At 45.7% G+C, this 21,003-nt stretch overlaps 1 protein-coding gene across 1 annotated transcript in view; it reads right to left on the reverse strand.

The window, feature by feature from the left end:
* Nucleotides 1-16,276, reverse strand: part of KATNBL1 (katanin regulatory subunit B1 like 1) — a 50,888-nt gene extending 34,612 nt beyond the window's left edge. The window contains exon 1 of the mRNA XM_075927064.1: nt 16,106-16,276. The gene's annotated coding sequence lies outside the window, so the exon portion shown is untranslated. The remainder of the gene's footprint in view (nt 1-16,105) is intronic.
* Between the last annotated feature and the right edge of the window lie 4,727 nt (nt 16,277-21,003).

Genomic DNA, 21,003 nt, shown 5'->3' on the forward strand with positions numbered 1-21,003 from the left:
TGCGCTATTAAAAGGCTTCTTTGTTGGTAGATTCATTGTGCTTATAGATTTGGGCTTTTTGGGGATGATTGGGTGCTTGCACATGCAGATTTGCCTAAGCACAGCTGACTGATGAAAGCAGCGAGTAACTAAGTTGTTCCAGAAATTGGTGGGAAGTAAAAAAGTACAACATTTTCTTAAAAAACCTGCTTGAGTAAAAGTCAAGGTATCACAAAAATAAATTACTTGGAGTAAAGTACAAATACCAAAAAAATGTACTTAAGTAGTGTAACGAAGTATTTCTACTTAGTTACTTTCCACCTCTGTTCCCTGCCATATAGTAATTTTGTTGTCAGAAGGGGTGTGTGGTTTAGACGTTCAGGCATGAGCCTAAATATCTACACTTCTATTTTTAGTCCTGAAGCCCAAGTTCCATAAGTCTGAGTCTGTTGACCAGGGACAGGTGCAGGTCTGCACTGAAGACATACCCTAAGAGAGCTTTTTAGGCACACTAAGCCAACTCAACTGAAAACATACCAAAAATTTTTTTGGTCACAATAGGGCCTTAGTGGTGTTAAAGTTTAAAAAAAAAAAGTTAGTGACTTTAACTGCCACATATTTCCACGTTTCAGTTTGACCCCAATTAAACACATTACAGCTCTAAGGATGTAGCACTAATTTAGCAAGCTCCTATTTAGACTGAATGCTGTTGGCTTTTAACTCTTTAAATACCCGAGTACTTCTCATAAGTTAGAGCACAGGTCTCCAACCTTTTTACACCCAAGATCACTTTTTAAATGTCAGGACAAGCCAAGATCTACCCCACCCCTTCCTTGAGGCCCCACCCTCTGTTCCTCTTCTCTCCATCACTTCCTATCTCTGGCCCTTATACACTCTCAGGGTACAGCTACACTGCCGCTTTTTTCCAATCCTTCTGTTGGAAGAAATTTTTCCAACATTTGGCCTGTCTAGACTAGATCAAATGTTGGAAAACCATCTTCTTTTGGAAGCCTCCTCATTCCTTGTGAAACGAGGAATATAGGGGCTGCCCAAAGAGCGTGTTTGCTGGAAAATCTCCTATAGTCTAGCCTCACTGGGTTGAGACAGGATGTGCGAGCTTTGGGGTGGGAATGAGGGATTTAGGTGTGGGAAAGGGTGAGGAGTGCAAGCTCTGGGAGGGAATTTGGATGCAAGAGGAGGTGGAGAAGGGGATGCTGGCTCAGGGAGGGGGCTCCAGGCTGGGGAGTGTTGGGCTCAGGTGGAGGGTTGGGGTGCTGAGCAAGCCACAAGCTTGTGGATGTGATGGTGCAGGAGTTTGGGTTGGGGTGTGTGAGGGGCTCAGGGTAGGGAGGTTGGGAGTATGATAGGCTCAGGACACAGATTTGCAGTGTGTGAATGGTGCAAGTGTATTGTGGCAGAAGACTCAGGATGTGGGGGTGCAGGAGTTTGGGGATGTGAGAGGCTCAGGACAGGGGGTTCCAGTATATGATAGGCTCAGATTTGGGGTTGGGGATGGGGAGGGAGTCAAGGATGTTATGATGCTGTAGCCAGATGAGGGTTTGGCCCCAATTGGGGGCTTATTGGCCAGGCTTCATTTTTAAATAAAATATGTCAAAACAAAAGATTTCAGCATTGTCTTTATTTATGAGAGGGACAGGGAACCTGTTTTGAGTCAGGGGTCACTGACCCACAGACAAGTCAGTCAGGGCCACACAAGTGAAATACAAAAAACACACCCCTCAAGCTTCACTAATGTGGCCCCAACTATACTGGTGGGCGTAGGGGACAGGGTGCTGTGACAGGATGTCAGGGCAAGGGCCAGAGGCAGGGTGATTGTGGGTGCCAGGGCAGGGGACAGAGTGCCAATGGGTGCCAGGGCAGGGTACTTGTGGGGGTCTAGGCGGGGAAAGGGGACAGAGACAGATACCTGGGGATCCTGCAGCTACCCACCAAGGCCCAGGAAATGCACAGGCTGCTCCCCCATCCCCCAAACAGCAGCACGGTACCTGAAACACTGGTCCGTTGCACACCTGATGCTTTCCTGCGTGGGGTGTGAACGGGGGAGGGGAGTCCCGAACCATGCCATCTGGAGCCAGCATGTTGGAGACTTTATTCCCCTGCTACCTTCCTGCGCGAGAGGGTGGTGGGGGGGGGGGGGGTAGGGGAGAAGGAGAAGAGAGGGGGCATTCCAGACCACACCAGCCCCAACCGCTTGGGTAGCACACGCCTTGCTCCTCCGCTCCCCACAGCAGCGCGTGCTGTCTGAGTAGCTGGAGCCGGTGCGCTGGGGACTTGATTCCCCTACTACTTCCTGCGCGGGGGGGGGGGGGGGGGGGAGAGGAGGAGGGAGTCCTGGACTGTGCCAGCCCCAACCACGCAGGCAGTGCACGCCTTGCTCCTCCACTCCCCACAGCAGTGCGCGCTGCCCGAGCAGCTGCAGCTGGCACAGTCCCGGACTCTCACTGCCTGCCCCGCATGCAGGAAGGCAAGAGGGGAACAAAATCCCTAGCACACAACAGATCAGCGTTTTAGATACTGTGCTGGCTGTTGTATGTTTTTTTGTTTTTTGGGGGGGGGGGGGAAATCAGGAGGAGAGGAAAGGCAGCCCACACACTTCTGGGACCTGGCGCGCAGCTGCAGAACTCCCCTCCCCCCAAACTACGTCTGTTGTCCCTAGAAGTAGTATCAGCACAGCGTTCATCTTGGGGTGGGGAGCAGCAACAGGGCCCCCCCCCCCTGAAAGCCTCGTGATCGGTAGGTCAGGCCCCCAGAATCGACCAGTCGATTGCAATCGATGGGTTGGTGACCATGGAGTTAGAGGTTAGATTTAGTGGCTGGTAGGGTGAAGAACTTCCCCTGTAATATGAAAGTTCACTGATACACACTTCAACAAGGTGGGGCTTTTATTTTCCAATTGAGTTAGCTTAATACAATTGAAAAGCTGTTAAATAAACCCCAACATGTTTGAAGCAATATTAGCTGGCTATATTGTAGGCTTAATTCCCCCACTAAAAGCCTGGCAAGTCTTGGCAATGAGCCATTCCTCCATTCAAACTTAAAGAGCCTAATGGCTGCTCTGAACACATTTGGCTGCCCACAGTCTGAAAGGCCATTGTGGCAGCCAGGAAGTTAACTGTAGTTTATGTCCCCTTCCATTAGCTCACCTCATACACGGCTAGCTCAGAGCCACTAAATCATCTTTATATCACCACACTGTTCTCTTTTTTGCAAAGCCTCAAGGAAGTGGTTAAGCAGTAGTTGTGTAGTAATTCTCTACCATGAGTATGTGCATCTCTGGAGGGTATACACATTGGTTTTCAAGGGAGCACATCAACTCATCTAGATATTTGCCTAATTTTACAACAAGCTGTACAGAAAGCATTAGTGAAGTCAGCACAAATTAAGATTTCATAGACAACGATTTATTTATACTGCTCTGTACACGACATACTGAAATGTAAGTACAGTATTTATACTTTAATTGACTTATGCTATAATTAAATGGTAAACTGAAAAAGTAAGCATTTTTTCAGTAATAATGTGCAGTGACACTTTTGTATAATTCTATCTGATTTTGTAAGTTTAAGTGAGGTGAAACTTGAGGTACACAAGATAAATCAGACTCTTGAAAGGGGTACAGTAGTCTGGAAGGGTGAGAGCCATTGTTATAGTGGAGTACCAGAGCCACCGAGGTAATAAATTAACCACATTAATGAACTTAGAAAGTAGCTTATAACACAGGTTTTTGCTACAAATTGGAGAAGACAGTTCACTCAGTGAGAAACATTACATTCCTGGCATAGAAAGTCTGAAAACAAGCTTTCTCCAGCTGGCACTCAAAGCTTTTTAGGCTTCCATGTTTATCTAACTTCACATAAAAAAAGCTGTGTGCAACATCACAGAAAATTGGCATGCAGATTAAAGCTTTCTCTGTCTAGTGCAGTTTTAAATGGACATCTGATTACTTTACTAGCTCCATGGATAGCTCCCCTGTATCCACATACACATTACATTAATAAAAATATAAATATTCACAAAAAGTTAACTTTTAAGTTCGAGTTATTAGAGATTATTTCTTCATAAAACACTAAAATGAAAAATTATAGTAAATTTAGGTTAGTCTCATGGAACCCACAGTCTCCAAGCATTACCCTGTTACCACTATAAACTAAATTCACACTAATTTCTTTTTGCAATACCATCACCCTCAGGTACACATCAAGAAAGTGAAAAAGGAAAAAAAAATCCCACCACAGTGTATCATTTATGACAGTGTCTCAACTTTTTTTTTATAAAGTACCCTTTTTAAAAAAAAAAGTACCCCCTTTCTCAAACAACATTTTGTAAGTACCCCCAGTACCTACAGTTTTCAGACACCATTTTTTTTCTACTATTGCAACACATTTGTTTAAAGAACTTAATCAAAGCCAGGTGGGCAATTAAATTGTTGGGTGTAAAAAGTACAAAAATAATGAAAAAAAATTTCAGTTTTCTCCAAATTTCAGTTGTGTTGACGTACCCCCAGACTTCTTTCAAGTACCCGTAAGGGTACTAGTATCACTGGTTGAGAAACACTGACTTATGACATTATGAATGTACGTACAAGACATTTGTGAATAACATAACTCTGTTTAATCTGCAATTTTATTAAGGTAATACACATTGAATACATAATCAACTTTACCTTCTTCCTCTACCTTGTGAAAGACTATATTTTAAGATAAGGTATTTTAAATGATGTTCCAAGGTTCTGCACTGTAATATTTTCAAATTAATGTGCATATACTGACTGCTGTAATAACCCTGAATTTAAAAATTCAACATTTTGAAAAGGGTATTTAGTACAATCGAGTACTGTAGCCCAATACTGTATAGATATGACTGTAGCTGTAATTCCTTGCTTTTTAGTGTTTGCATTGCAAGGAAAGATACTCAAGTGACTGTAACTGGGTGAGTCCACAATGGGGGGCAGGAGCAGAGAAAGAAGGTTTGCTGTCAGCAAAGGATAAAAACCTAAAGACCAGAAATCGGTACTCTTCCCATGTTTTAGGAAACATGGTAATTCCTAGCAAAGAGAAGGCTTAAGTTAAAGTTTGGGAATTTGTGCCATAGTAGGTGACTTTCTAACAGACAGACAGACTGACCTTCTCAAACATTTAAAAAATGACACTCTTAAGTCCACTCTATTTCTACAAGTACACATTAAGGATGTGAAAGGTTTAGGGTGATGCTTTCACCATTAACACATAATTCTTACCAGTTCTGGATAGCCAGTAGGGGCTGGAGCAGCTCCCCACCTGCTGTAGGGAGGGGATTGCTCCAACGCTGCAGGGGGCCTGCCATGAACAGGGGCCACTTTGGCATCCAGATTAGGGATGTAATAGTGTAGTTGATTAACTGATAAGCAAAAGCTTATAGGTTAATGCTATAGACTACATGCATTTCCTTCCCCCACCCCACAGATAAGGGCTGCTGCCACCCCGTGCTGCAGTTTTTAAACTGTCTCTCCTCACGGATCAGCTCCTGCCTGGCACCCCACAAAGAGGGGCAGGGGACTCCTCGGGGACAGAACCAGAGTGCACTGGCTACCAGCCCCGCTCCCGAGGACTATAGAATAGTCAACTAACCAATAAGAATTCATGAGGTTACTCGACTATTCAATTAACCAATATTTAACATCCTTAATCCCGAGCAGTCACTGTCTGTATGGAGCCAGGATGCCCTGTAGGCACAGGCTTGCTCTATTAGGGGCTGGGAGCTGGCGACAGCCCCACCCCGGAGTGGTCCCCAGCTTGGGAATCCTGCTTTAGTCAGTTAACTGCTTAAACGCTAGGCAAACCTAACTTTTAACTGGTTAACTTGGTTTAACGGGATGCGGTTACAGGAGACCCTTGGATTGCCTGCATCTGGCCTCCAACTCAAAAAGGGTTCCCTACCCCTGCCAATAAAGCATTCCATACTCCATAGGACTAATTTTACATACAAGAATGATACATAAACCAAACAGATATACAGATCCAGCAGATTATGACATGAAGATTGATAGGTTACATGAGATAATCTGTCTAAAGCAACTTTGAGTGAGGCTTTTCTATGTCCACAAGTCCATTTAGGCATTTTAGATAACAAGTAACTGATCCCTTATCAAAAACCAATAAAAATATTAGTTATTACTTCATATTGTTGATAGAATAGTGTAGATAAACTGAAAGCAACCTAAGATTTGTTTTAGAATACACAGGACAACATATCTAATTGGCTTCTTAAAGAGAAGTTAGTAACCTTTAACATAGAATGTTAAGAGATTTTTTCTTCCTCACTTTTAGGAAATCTTAGTTAAAGATTCGTAGTTTATAAGATTTGAAGCTTGAGATATTGAAATTACAGTGATGGGAGAACATTCAATCAGCCTATTTGCATATTGATGTAATTTATGTGTCCAATGCACATTAAAATTAAACCTAAATTCCTGCCTTACTGCAAGAATTCCCACTAATATTTTTAATTAAACATGAAGCAGAAAGATTGTGACAGTTTTCCTTGGGGGGGAGGGGGAGGGAGGCAATATTAAAACTAAGATTTTTTTAAGTAGACAACCACTTAAGCAATTTTCTAAGCTGCCAGTTTTACTTTGAGGCAGCTTATACAAGATCATTCTCCAGGCCCATATGCAGGAATTTATGGGGGGAGGGAAGGAAATGCTCTTTTTTGTAAATGGGGACTGCGATTTTTAAAAATATATATTTTCCACTGCTCTTTTCTCCCCATAGTGATATTTGAATTTGTTTTCAATAAAAAAGGCACAACTGGAATATATGGGACCTTTTTTAAAAAGGATTTTATTTAAAAATAATTTTCATTTGAATTTAAAGTGGTCCCTTATTTTCCAGTTATATTCCAATTGTGTCTAAAAATCAATGTAAAAAATAAATAATAATTTAAACTAGAATAATAGTAATACAAGGAATCAACCCAGTTGTAGTGAAATTGCCTGTGTGCTACCAGGCAGCACTAATTGCCCAACACCTATGGGACACTCAGCCGGGCCCAATTATATCCTATATCTGGGGTGCCCAAGACATCGATCACAGTCGACCAGTTGATCCCAAGTAGTCAACCAGAAGATCACGAAGCAGACCAGCAGTCTACTTCCCCAGCTGCCTAGGAGGGCTTGAGCAGAATCAGCCCCTATCTGGTTTGGCCAAGGCTGTGGAAGCCAGCCCAAGTCATGGAAAGGGCTGGTGGCTGCCACTCCTGCCACAGTGGCCCAGCCCCACCTGGCCTCACTCCTTGGGGGTGGGGGAGAAAAATCATTCCCCTCGCCAGCCGGAGCACAGGGGAGGGAGGCTTAGGCAACTTGTGGGACCACGAGGGGATGCATTCACACCTTTTGCAATCCCTCCCACATATAGGCCTGTTCTCAGATTGACCATCTGCAAGTCAGCCCAATCCTCAGAATCCTACAGGGCTTGGGAGCACCCTAGTAAAAAGTCAGGGTATGAAGAAAGAGGGAATGAAAGTTTAAAAGGAAGTTGTTTCTGTTTCAAGTTTTCAATGGGCTGTGTCAAATGGGGAATAGGTAGTACTCTGTACGTTCCATCCCTATGACTTAACAAAACGAAAAATTAGTCACAGTAGATTTTGACTGTACATGTTCTGAGCACTAGTGGCTTCCATTATCTTAGCTCCTTTTTTATAGGGTTTGAGTATATCTATGGCTTCTTGAGATCTTTCTTGATTAGGAAAAAAAGTAAGTGGTGCTATTCTCCAATGTGAAATCCACACATGGCACCAAAATAAGATCAACTCTCAGATGTGAGATCCCCTCTCTCTCCTTTCTTATACAATGAAATACCAACTTTTAAAAATCAATTGCAGGTATCCCTCAGAGCTATTGTTCTGGGTACTCTGAAGACTCTCACAGGCCTTGTTTGCAACTTGTGGTCTTCAAGTCTTGGATTGACACATATTTAGGGATGTGAAAGGTTAATTGGTTATTCGGTTAACCCGTAAGCATCACCCTAAATGGGTAATGCTTACTAGTTCTGGTTAACTGGTAATCCGGAGGTAGTGGGGGTGTGTGGAGCAGTTCCCCATGTGCTGCAGGCAGGTGTATGCTCCAGCCTTGCAGTGGACTCACCATGGGCAGCCTCTGTATGTGCAGGGGCCGGAGGCCACCCCAATTGGGCCAGAGTGGTTCCCAGTCAGTCAGGTCAACCTAAATCTTCAACCAGTTAACTGATTATTAAGGATGTAAAATCCCAGTTACCTACAAGCTCATGAGAGAAAATACCTGCTTTTCAACACAAAAATACACGTATTTAAATAACTCACTTAAAAATAATAATGTCAGATCTTTTTCTTGTAGTGCAGATATGACTATAGACAGGGCTCGACAAACAATGTAATCTACTTGCCCATGGCGAGTAGATTACACTCCGGAAGAGCCAGCGCAGAGCGATCTGCGCATGCACAGAGCACAGAACCACACGGCTGGCGAGCAGGGCTTGCTGTTGCTCGGCGAGCCCCGACTATAGACATCTCTGCTTGTTAATCTTGGTCTCATCTGTAAACATTGCTATTATAGATGTTAGCGTAAAGTCATTTAAATCATTAACCGATAAGCCTGGCCTTATCGGTTAATCCAAGTGACCCCCCCCCTTGCTGCCTCATTATTAGAGGCAGCAAGTGGGGGGAGAAGGGGAGGAGCAGGCAGGAACTGGTGCTTGGCAGGGGAGCTGGCTTAAAAAGATCCCATAGAACCACCTGCCCTGGCCCTACCCCCACACTGCTACCAGATAGAGAGGCAGCAGCTCAGAGGCAGAGAGGGGCAGCAGGTGAAAGTCAGCTTCCCACGTGTACTGGCTTCCAAGATGGCTACCCTTGTGTATTGGCTTCTGTGGAGATGCCTATGTCCCTTCCCCCTCCCAACCACACTGCTGCCTTTCTATCAGAGGCAGCAGGTCAGGGCAACAGACAGGAATGGGTCTGCACAGGAAGCTGGGTTTTTTTAAACCTACTCCCCTCAGACTGGTTCTGACTGCCTGTGCAAGGGGGCTCCCCCAGAAGTGGGGCCAAGAGCCGGGATCTGCTCTTGGGGAACATTGTAGTAACAGTGTAACCACTAAGAATTGTTGCAGCTACATGATAACTAATACACACAATATCTAACATCCCTACTTGCCACTTTAACTATTCAATATACTTCCTTTTTCAGATCATTAACGAGTGAACAGCATAGGTAGCAGTACAGATTTTTGGAAGGTCCTACTACTTTCTCTCTCCCCACTGGGAAAATGGACCACTTAGTCCTAATCTCTCTTTGCTATATTTTAAATCAGTCACTGATCCACAACAGGCCCTTCCCTGTCATTCTTCGACTACTTAGTTTCCTTTGGAAACTTTGGTGAGGAGCCCTTGTCAAAGGCTCTCTGAAAATCCAAATAAACATCAACTGAATCACCTGTATCCACATAAGGCCCCAGGTGGCCATGGGAGTTTAACCATAACTGAACTCAATAAGCATCATCTTATCGGTTACTGGTTAAACTCTTACATCTCTAATTGACACAAAATTGGAGAGTACTTCAGATTTGTCACCCAAGAATAATTTTGATATGCAGGGCTTGACCAATGCACTCGCCCGCTCGTCTGTGGCGAGTAGATTTTTCCAGCTGGAGAGTGCAGGGGCGGACTGGCCCGGTGGGCCATTATGACGGGCTGGCCAAATCCTGCACTATGGGCGGCGCAACACCATCCAATCTGCCGGCTGGTGGAGGAGCACACCACTGCTGGGAAGGGGAAAGTGCGGAGATTCTTCCCACTGGGCTGCCTGCGTGCAGCTCCGGCGTGAGGAGGCGGGGCGGGATGCCAGGACGCTGGTGTGACCTGGCCCCGCTGATTTTAAAGGATCGCGACAGCTCAGCCCTGGCCACGCGTCCCTGGAAGCTGGCTGTGGTGCGCGGCACAGCCAGAGCCCGCCCCGCTGGCTCCAGTCCTGCCATAGCCCCAGTCCCCCTTTGTCTCCGCGCCGCCCATTCCCCACGCCGCCCCTGCACCCCGAACCTCCTGCTCTCCCCCTCTTCACTGAGACCCTTTGGCTCTGCACCGCCCTGACACCCTGCTCTTCCCAATCCCTACCCCCCCAGCTCTGTACTGCCCATTCCCTGCACTTCCCCTAGTCCCCGATCCCTCTGCCCCTCCTGTACCATTGTTTTGTCTGCACACTAAGACCTTGCCATTGTCGGTCTTGCAGGCCCAGCATGGGCAACAGAGAACAGACCATGGAGGTCCTGGACTTTAATCTCTTATCCAGAAACTAAATTCGGCCTCCAGAACCTCTCATTCTTCTCTGTCACTGGTACTTATATGTACCAAGACCACCAGCTTCTCTCCACTATTACCTTTAAGACTATTTAGATATGAGATCCCTGTCCTCACAGCCAGCAGGCAATCCACCACGTTATCTCAGTCATCACAAATCTACTTCTGATAATCGAATCCCCCACTACTACTGCCTGTCTTTTCTAAAAACTGGACTCCCTTACTCCCAGAGTAGGGATGTTAAATATTGGTTAATTGAATAGTCAATTAACCTCATGAATTCTTATTGGTTACTTGACTATTCTATAGTCCCCAGGGATGAGGCTGGCAGCCAGTGAGCTGCGGCCCCACTCCTGAGGAGCCCCCTGCCTCTCCATGTTCCTGTTTCTGATACAGAGAAAGCAGCATGGGGTGGCAGCAGCCCCTGAGCACAGGGGGGAGGAGGAGGGGGAGGGAGGAGAGGAGATGAGTGGGAGAGAAGAGGCTGAGCTCCCAGATCAAGTGTGAGCTGGAACTGAGCTGGGCTGCCTGCCCGCCTGGCTCCTAATACACTTTAAATGCAGAGCTGCAGCAGGTTGAGATCCCAGACCCAGTGCAAGCCGGAACTGAGCCCGGGGCGGGGGGGGGGGGGGGGGGGGGCGGGAGAATGAGCGTTTTTCTTATTGATTCACTGACTACACTATTACATCCATATCCCAGAGGGATAGTCTCAATCCAAGAGGATATCATGACATTATCAAGAAGATAGGTCCTAACTATGGGATGGCTGTCCTCTGCTCCCGTTGATGCTCTCCTGCTGCAAGATTTTCATCCTCTTTAATAGCGCAGGCGATGTTGGAAAAGACATAAGACCACTCTACTATGTCCCTGAAAAAAAATCTCTCCTATTACCTTCATATACTTCTGTATCTCTTCTTTAGCCACTCTCATCTCCTATTGGAGAGCCATGTTAAGGTACTAAACTAGAGGCACCCATTACAATTTTGGGGTGGTGATGTGAGGTGTAAAAGAAAAAGAAAATACTGTAATTTTTTGTGGTCAGAATGCCTTTTCTCCCTTCTTCCAAAATGAATGCTAATACACATGCACTGATTCTGATACTAAAATATAAAGATGAAGAATTACTAAATAGTATGGTTAGGAGCTCTCAGTTATACTTTAATAATTCACAATTATGGATAGTGAAGGAGATTAAAATGAGCTAACACTCAGGCCAAAGCCTTGCAAGCAAGTATAGGTTTGCCAAATTATGCATTTAAATAATTTGTTACTTTAAAATGAGGTTATTGTTGTTAGGAAAGAGATATGGGATATACTTCAGGTACGAAGTACATAAACCTGTAATGACAAGAAGCCCCCTTCTTCGGAAAACCCAGGAGCAGGATGACACAAAGAATGACAAACTGCAATAGCTGTACAAACTGAAACTTGAACTTGTATATTATATGGGTTATCTAAAACAAATACTTAATATGCTTAATGCTGATTTGAGAAAAGGAATTGTATAAATCTATGACATTTATTAAGACCCAAGTAAACAAGGTCCAAATTGGAGAAACACTGGACCAGGATTGAGAGAATGGGGCTGAAGGATCGGGCTAAAGATCAGAGGCAGCAATGACCCAACCATGAAGTACAAAACTTTCCAGTAGCTCAGAATATGGGCTTGAGCCTTCTACCAATTCTGTCTTACACTATCTGAACATATATTTATGCCAAATAATAGGTAAGTGACAATTTTAATCTGAAATAGCATAAATAAAGATAAAATTGATTAAGGCTAAACTGGGTAGACTTAAGAGTCAGTTTCACATCTTACATTTTCAATATTCCAGTGCTTGTAATTTGTCTTCAAGGGCCCTGAATTCCTTGCACTGCACGTTCATATTTACTTTCTGGCCACAAGACCAGCAATCATATTTGTTTGCACTCAGTGCAGTAAACCAAGCAACCTACACCCTGCTGCTGGTCTTTAGCCCACATTTTCGCAAGGGATGTAAGCGAGTAGTAGTTGAGTCACTGGTTGCTTCCCCTCCCCCCCTTGCTGCCTCTGTAGCAGAGGCAGCAAGGGAGAGGGGGAGCAAGAGCCAGTGCTAGGGGGCAAGGAGGTGGAGGGAGGCAGAGGTCCAACATCCGGCAGCAGCAGGGACTACTCAGTCCTGGCTTGCACTGGGTCCCAGACCTATCCCCACTGCGGCTCTGCAGTTTAAATGTAGAGCTGCAAACCCACAGCAGGATCCTTATTGACTCATGATGTAGACGATATAATTTGTATTGACTATACGATCAGTCAACCAAGAAGTCTTGAGAGGTGACATGATAGTTGAAAACTATCTAAAAGGGTGTTAAAAGGAGGAGGGAGAAAAATTGTTCTCTTTGGCCTTGAAGGCAGGACAGGAAGCAATGGGTGACAAATTACAGCAAGGGAGGTTTTGGCTGAACATTAGGAAAAAACTTCCTGTCAGGTTGGTTAAATACTGGAATAAATTGCCTAGGGGGTTGTGGAATCTCCATCACTGGAGCTATTTAAGAGCAGGTTAGACAGACACCTGTCAGGGATGATCTAGACAGTGCTTGGTCCTGCAGTGAGGGCAGGGGACTGGACTCAATGACCTCTTGAAATCCCTTCCAGTTCTGAGTCTATGAGTTACCCACTTAAGATCCTTAATTTTCACTCATGGGTCTTTTTGTTTATACTAAGTTAGGATATGTTTGTCCAGTGTATTGGACATTCTTCATTGTATCAGAAATGGACATCGTTCATAGGAAAACTAATATAATCCTAAATCCATAGGAAAGTAACTAATTCTTAAATATGTTGGACTCCTCCCCTTGTAGTCACTCTTACCATTGCTCACTGCATTGCTATGCTCTCTGTAAGGAGCTCTTTCTACTTGAGAAGAAGCTCTTGCAAGAGCCCTCTAAATTTAGATCTGTGGCTAGGCTACGCATCCTTGCCATTTCCTATTAATTATTTGTGTCCTGTCTTCTATGGGGATGTTAATTATTTAATATAGTAACTGGTTAAACATTAGGAATAAATGGTTAGTCTCGGAGCAGCCCCTGTGCCCCGCCAGTTAATCGGATACCCATAAGCATCGCCCAGTAAGGATGATGTTAAGCAGTTAACTCTTTTCATCTCTAGTCCTCTACAAGCCATCCCTTTGATCAACAAGTAATTTATACAGTTGCCACAATTCCTGGCATGGCACCCCCGAAGTCACCAACGCAGCTTCTCTGACCAAGGGTGTGGAAATTAGGGTTTAGATCTAGGCTGGGCAAGATGTGGCCCAAGGACGAGATCGAGCGCACCTAACACTTGGATCCCACCCACAGACTGCATCTGGTCACTTTCTATTTCTATTCTGCTGCCCAGCTGTGGCTCAGGTATCAGGATTCTATTTAAATGGCTCCCGGTCACAGAACCAGACCGGCAGGGGCTGAAGCCATGAGCCTTTTAAATAGATGTAGCAACTCTAGGCAGCTGCCAGGCCACACAGCAACAGCAGGGCCAGGAGCCACGAGTCCTTTGCAGTATTTTTACTTCAAAGCCTTCAGCCCCAGACAAATCTGGTGGTAGGCTAGTCCCCAGCCCCGCCCGTTCTGCCCCAGGTAGGGATGTTAAATTGTGTTTAATCAATTCATCGATGGAAATTCCATCGACTAGTCAATTACTTGATGGGGGAGTGACTAGTAGAGTCACTATTCAACTATTTGATAAGCTTATGCTTATTGTATAGTTGATTAGTCACTTACATCTCTACCGCAGACCCCATGGTCAATACCAAAATTCATTAAGTGATCAGCCTATGAAAACGATTGCCTACCTCGGGTTTAGAGCCAGGTAGATCTTAGATACAGTCATGCATTTTACTCAGAAAACCATGCATAGCCTATAAAATGCTAAACCCCTACAAAAAATTTTCAAGTAAGGCTATATCTAAGCTATAGAGAAGAAGATCAATGCTGCTTGAAGACCTGCTAAATGGGCTGCCCTACTGCATACCTTAAGAAGGCCTTTGGCTGTAGTGTAAACCTGGGCTTAGATAGTGTATTGGCATCTTTGAGATATTATTCAGGGCATTACTAGCAAAAGTGAAGACACAGATTTAACAGATTTTTAAAATTTTTTACACATTGATAACTCTGTAGTAACTGAGACTACTAATTTTCATCTGTGTTACAGATAATTGAGTAAAAATATAAACAGATGCACGTCTCACTGGCTCTCCTGCAAATATGATTACTATAAACTACAATTCTCAAATACAAATTTAGAAATTCAAGCTAATGCTCATTTTACCAATTCCATAACATTATTTGTACACAGACCCATCAACAACACTGTAGATCAATTTTATTTACACTGGGGATACAACTATCTTGAATAGAATAATTCTGCTAGTGGCTTTTATCTGTTCTATTTGTTCCTTTGAACAAAGAATACTAGCAAATTACAAATTTTATTTGCGATTTTATTAAATTTTCTTCAGAACACCCAGAGTGGCATCTATTTACTCCGCTTAAGGCAGAGAGCTTAGGAGGAATGGAAAGAGGGGAAGGTGCTTAGAGGGGAAATTTATATATAACCAAGAAAGGACTGTAACTATTTTAAAATACATATAGATTTGATGTCTGTCTGTATCTGTGCGAGTTTCTTCATATGGTTGATGGACCATATATAGATTTGAGGCAGTTCTAAAAAGTGTAATATACATCACAATGAAAAAAGTTATTTTTGCAAAATAAAAATATAGTTCCAAAGTCTTAAAAAATGTCAACTATTATAAGTTATATCATTTGTATTTTCTCTAACTTTGTTTGGACAGCAGGAATTAAATCTAAATATACTGAATGACGCTAATGCAAGTCATGTATTTTACTCAGAAAACCAAAACTCCCTTAGCAAAGCAATACAGTCTCCAGAGCCCTGAAGTGTGTTTTTTCCTCCCAGCGGTGAAAGTAACTTAAAGCTTCTTATAGATACTGTCCCATCGCAATCCGGGTCTCTACAACTCTTTAAATAGCTCCCTGCTGGTTTTTGCCGCTGGAGCTGCACACCAGGGCACACCCGCTTACTTTCACCTCTATTTTCCCCCAGGAATAAGACACCAATTTCACTCACTAAACAGAGTAAATAAGGGCAAATCGCAGGATATGCGTTCCAGCCGCCCTGGTAGCTCCTACACCTTCACGGATCTCGTTTTAAACTGCGGCTCATCTCATCACCCTGCTAGGAAAGGACACTCTGCCCAATCTCGCGCCTCTGGGGGGCGGACACTGTCCCAGGTAAAACGAAGGAGCCGTGTCACTAATGGCACGTGTAACGTCTCCCGGCAGGGGGCCGCCCAGAAAGCGGGCGCACGTAGGGGCTGCACAGGCGAGCAGCAGACGGTGGCGGAGACAAGAGGCGCCGGGCGGCTGTCGGGTCAGCCCACGCCCCGGCACACACCGAGCTGCGAGGCCTGTGACAACACTCAGAGACGTGCCAGGAGAGTATCCCCGCCCCAGCGGCACCTGTCCAGCCGGAAGAGACGCGGCGGGAGAGACCCTGCCTGTCAGCCCCTCCCTCCAGGGACCATGCCTGGCACCAGCCACGGCCTAACGCCGCAGAGGCGCCAGTGCAACCCCGGTTGAGCCCTGCCAGCGACCCCGGCTGAGCTGCGGGCCGGGCGCTCGGGACGCCTCCCTTGCGGAGCCAGGCGCCCGCGCTGCCCGGCCCAGGGAGCGGCCCCGGGCTCAGCCCCAAGGGAGGAAGGGCCGTGGCCGAGAGCGGGCCCGAGAACCCAGCCGCCCCACTCACCCGCTGCTCATGGTACCGCGCTGCTGCGGGCCAAGCCGAGCCGAGGAGGCGGCGCTGATCCGTGGCAGTCCTAGCGCCGGGGCCCACTCCGCGGAGCCTGCGCCATTCAAACTGCGGCGCGCTGCATGCCGGGCCGGAGAGAGCCGGGGCGGGACCGCGCCCCTCCCCGCCGCCGCGTCCCCTAGGGGCGGCCGCGGGAACTGCACGCGCCAGACCCCTGGCTCTGGCCGCCTCAACCTCTCCCCGCGCATCCTCATCACCGCCCCGGACAGCCCGCTGGCCCTCACTGCCCTGCCTGGCCCCAGCCCCTCCGTTGGCATCATTGCCCCCCCCCCTCAGATTTGACGAACCCATCCTCAGCTCTCCCTCAGGCTCCCTTCTGCCCTACCCCACCCAAGGTTCAGCAGCTGTGCCCCCGCTTCAGTGTCACCCTCAACACTCCCTCCCGCTGGTGCCCTGACTTCTGCCCCTGAGTCACAGCCTCAGCAGTTCCTCATCTACCCCTCAAAGTCCCACCATCCCCACAATATACCTTCATCTGTCTCCCTCTCCCCTCTTCCAATGACCCTCAAAGCATTTCAGTGCTAACTGAATCCCTTTAAGCAACATCAGCCCCACAAGCCCCTCAGTCTCATTCCCCTCCCCCCGAACCCACTTTCAGGGAATTTCCCTGCCCCCAAATACCCAACCTCAGCCTCCTCACTTCCACACTTCTCTCAGGCCATTGTGCTGTCTCAACAACTCCTCCCCCCCCCCCCCCAGTCCCACCATCCCATGACTTCTCAGATAGCGTCACTCCCTTCCTTTTGCCCAACTCATCTGATGAAGTGGGTTTTGCCCAGGAAAGCTCATGATCCCGTATATTTGTTGATTTCTTAGGTGCCACAAGACTACCCCCTTCCTTTGTCTCACTGCCACCACAAACACTCCTTTGCCAGTCTCAACCACCCCTCCAGCCCAGTGTCTCACTCCCCTCAATTGTTCCACTATGACGTCCCCTTAGATCACCTCATTGGCCCTCAAATTATAGTGGTTTCTATTTTTTTAGGTTTAAAATGACTTTTTGTTGGAAATTAGCATTATTACAAAAAGTTTGTGTTTCTTTTACTTTTTTGATTTTTCAATAAAATGAATATAAACATTTTTCATTTTTAATAGAAAATGTTTGTTCCTTATTAATTCTCTCTTCCTGCTTACTGATCTGGAGGGATTGGAGGGGGAAAGTAATTGAGTTGTTTCATCAAATCACTGAAAGATTTTGAAAGAAATGAAAAATTTTAGTTTCAGTGATTTTTTTTTGTTGAAAATACTTGTCATTTTCTGACCAACCCTTCTTATATTCTCACTGTAGACATAATTCTTTCAGCTAGCCATGTCACTTCAGCACCTTCTCAGGCAGTTTCTTCTTCTCTTCACGGACTCCATTAGTTTCATTTGTGTGAAATCCTGACCCCATTGAAGACAATGTCAGTTTTGCCATTAACTTCATTTGGGCCAAGCTTTCATCCTTTGTCCCCACAATCTTTGTTAACCTACACGCTCAGCTTCCTCCATGTTCTGCTGACTTTAGGGGTGGTTAAAGTAGATTTTTGTATTTCCCCTTGACAACAGTAGTGCTAAATCTGACCTTGCATGATCAACTTTGGGATCGTTCAGACACAGTTTTGGTAAAGTCGATGTTGTTGAACTCCAGGATGTGTCCCACTGTGACTGCTCTGGCCAGTACTTTCAACTCTACTACTCTCCCAGTACAGAGGAAAAGCCCCAGGAAATTTTGCATTTCATTTCCTGTTTTGCCACATGGCAAGCTCAGCAACACACCTCAGCAGCATACCTGACCATGAATGCCAGAGTCATAAATGAGCTCCAGAATGAAGCATGCAGGAAATCCTGTATCTGATTGCTGCACGAGGAGAGGAATTTTTGCAGGCAGAATTCCAAAGCAGCAGAAGAAACATTGATATCCAGTCTCACTGACAGCCAGGAGGCCAATCTCCTCCCGGGATGTATTGCTGTGGGACCCTGATGGTGGGGAGGGCACTTCTGGTCAATTCACTTTTGTAATCAAGTTACAGTGGGTAAATGTAATTGGATTTTTCTGTTTGCTCTGTCCTGAGAGGTATAGTGGCAGCCACTCTGCCTACACAGCATGGGCTCTCTGGTAAAGTTTGTAAACATATCTGGAGATGAAGCGGGAATCCTCCCTGTACATCTTAGCAACGCTCTCATAGAAGTACTCTTTAATTCTTCTCACAAGGTTTCTGGGAAGGCCTGCCTTATTCCGTTCTCCACAGTAGGCCATCTTTCCACACCAAGCTAGGAGTAAGTGATCTGGCATCATTGCAGCACAAAGCATAGCAGAATAAGATACAGATTTCTGAGCACATTCAGTCAGCATCCACTTTCTGTCATACTCTCTGATTTGGAGAAGACTGATATCACGCATGGCAACCTGGATGAAAAAGTGGAAGTTCTGTAATTGATAGCACTGAGGCAAACTGCCTCCTTTTGCTCATCTCTGGAAAATCATGACCCCAGACTTGCAGCCATCATTGTAAAGGGCTTGAAGGGATTATCCTGAAGAACAGGTTCACTCCACCTCTCCTTATGCAGGTCACTGTGGGAAGGGAGAATTGCAGTCTGCAGGTATAACAGAGGAGTGCGTGGGGAAAACACATGCTGAATGTACGAGCCTCTAAAAACCCGCCTGGTTCACCCACTTGCAGGGTTCCTCATGAATGTGGCCCCTCTTGCAAATGCAAATGCTTAGATAGCAATGAGGGCTGTAGTTTGCAAACACTGTCACACATATTTTAAAAGCATAATCAAAAGAGTAAGAATCTCAATATGCTGCTTACTATCCCTGCCACCAAACCAAGTCCATTTGCTCCATTCTGAGCTGTGTCTTCTACCTGCCTGATAGATGTTTAAAATGATATATTTGGCTTTGTACATACTTTATTCATACTAAGAGTTAACCTTTTGTGTCTTACAATGTATCTTCTCTAAAGTTTACCCTTGACTTTTTTCACTCAAGGTAGCTGCAACGATGACTCTGTTACCCACTTCTCTAGATCCACCAATACATCCATTGTCACAGATCAGAAGGCGAAAGAAAAAAATGTACATGGGATGAAATGTTAAATGGGCAAGTTCAAAATCCATCCACACTGACAGAGCTCAACAGAATGCATGGAAGAGAACGATGTTACAGATCATAAACGTCGAACAGGAGGAGAGGAGAGCATACACGGAACATGAGCATAGGATGTGAGATGAGACGTTGAGGTTTGTGGGGGAGCAAACAGAGCTGATGAGGTGCCAGGTAGAGATGCAAGAAAAGCATATGGAGCAGTGTCCCCTCTGCACCCAATGATAAACCACCTGCCCTCTTCACCAAGTTCCATAGTCACCTCTCCTAGGTGCCCTGGAATGCAGGGTATGGGGTGAAGTCATGGGAAACCATTCATTCAACTCCCAGGGATGTCTCCTAGACCAGAAGGCTTTCATTCCCACAGCTTTGATTGCTATACAAGGGCATTGTAATTAGGGATGATCGATAGTTTGTAATTGAATAGTTGTGTAACCTCATCAAATTTTAAAGGTTACACGACTATTCCACAGTCTCCAGGGGTGGGGCCAGAATCCAATACACAACCAGTTGCACTGCTGTGGAGTTCCCTGCCACCCCTTGCTGCTGCCCATGTATCAGCCTCCCCTGCCCCATGCTGATCTGTGTCTTCTACCTGCCTGACAGGTGCTTAAAATGATAGATTTGGCCTTGTACATAATATATGCTTTTTGTGCAGCACAGTGCTTCATTCATTGTAAGAGTTAACCTTCTGGTCTGGACCCCATGGAGAGAGGCAGCAGTGTGGAAGGGCAGGTGGCTCCACAGGAGCCCATACGAACAGGCTGCTGTCTTGAAAACTGGCTTCTTGCATGTACTGGCTCCTGCCTGCCCCCCTCGCCTTCTGTGCTGCTGCCTTTTTATCAGAGGCAGAAGTATGGGGGTAGAGAGGTCCATGCTCATAAGGAGTGGGGAGGAGCAGAGTGAGTGAGTATAGTTGACAAAAGGCTTATCGGTTAATCATGTAGTTGTCTTCACGTTGACACCCCTAATTGTAATAAGCTTCTTGCCCTTGAGCTCTCCCCTGCCATCAGAGCTCATGCCTTGAACTCTTCTTCTGCCTCTGTTCACTGTGTTTCCTAAATAAAAATGGATGATTTCAGAATCAACAGAATCTTTTATTGTTTGTGTCAACTGCATTTTTACAGGAGGGAAATCTATGGGCCAGTACACATACAGCAGGGGGAACTCATGGGCAGCTTCCCAGACCACCAGGCTGGCCCTGCCCACACTCTGTTCCCAGAATGCCCACTGTAGGTGTACTGGGGCAGAGTATCGCCGTCCCCCAGTCCTCCCCCGTGCTGCAGGGCCCAGGAAGATGGCGTTTATTTTCTGTGTTTTTTTTCTTTTTTTAAGCTCTCATGGTAAAAGAGCTTATGTACACTTTGGGAAGAAGTTCAAGTGTTTTTCCTTGTTTTCAGGGTTTTAATTCACTTGATGGTGGAAGCCTATCTCCCAGGGCCAGTGAATCTGGGATTTTTTGGAGTTTTTGTAAGCAGAAGCCAATGAGGCAATGTATTTAAGGTCTTTTGCAGGCCCCCACCTTCTGCACTTGGAGTGCCAGAGTGGGGAACAGCCCTGACATAGTGGCAGAGTGGTGGGATGATTTTTAACCAAGAACACAGACAACAAACTGCAGTTTGACAGCTAACCTCTTAGTGTAGGCAGGCGCAGACACAGACCTCCTGTTACTTTGCAGGATGCAAGAATCAAATAATCACCTTAAAAAAGGTGATTTTATTAACAAATGAAAAAGATATACTTGATA

The sequence above is a fragment of the Pelodiscus sinensis genome, chromosome 4 (assembly GCF_049634645.1).
Source record: "Pelodiscus sinensis isolate JC-2024 chromosome 4, ASM4963464v1, whole genome shotgun sequence".
NCBI lineage: Eukaryota > Metazoa > Chordata > Testudines > Trionychidae > Pelodiscus > Pelodiscus sinensis.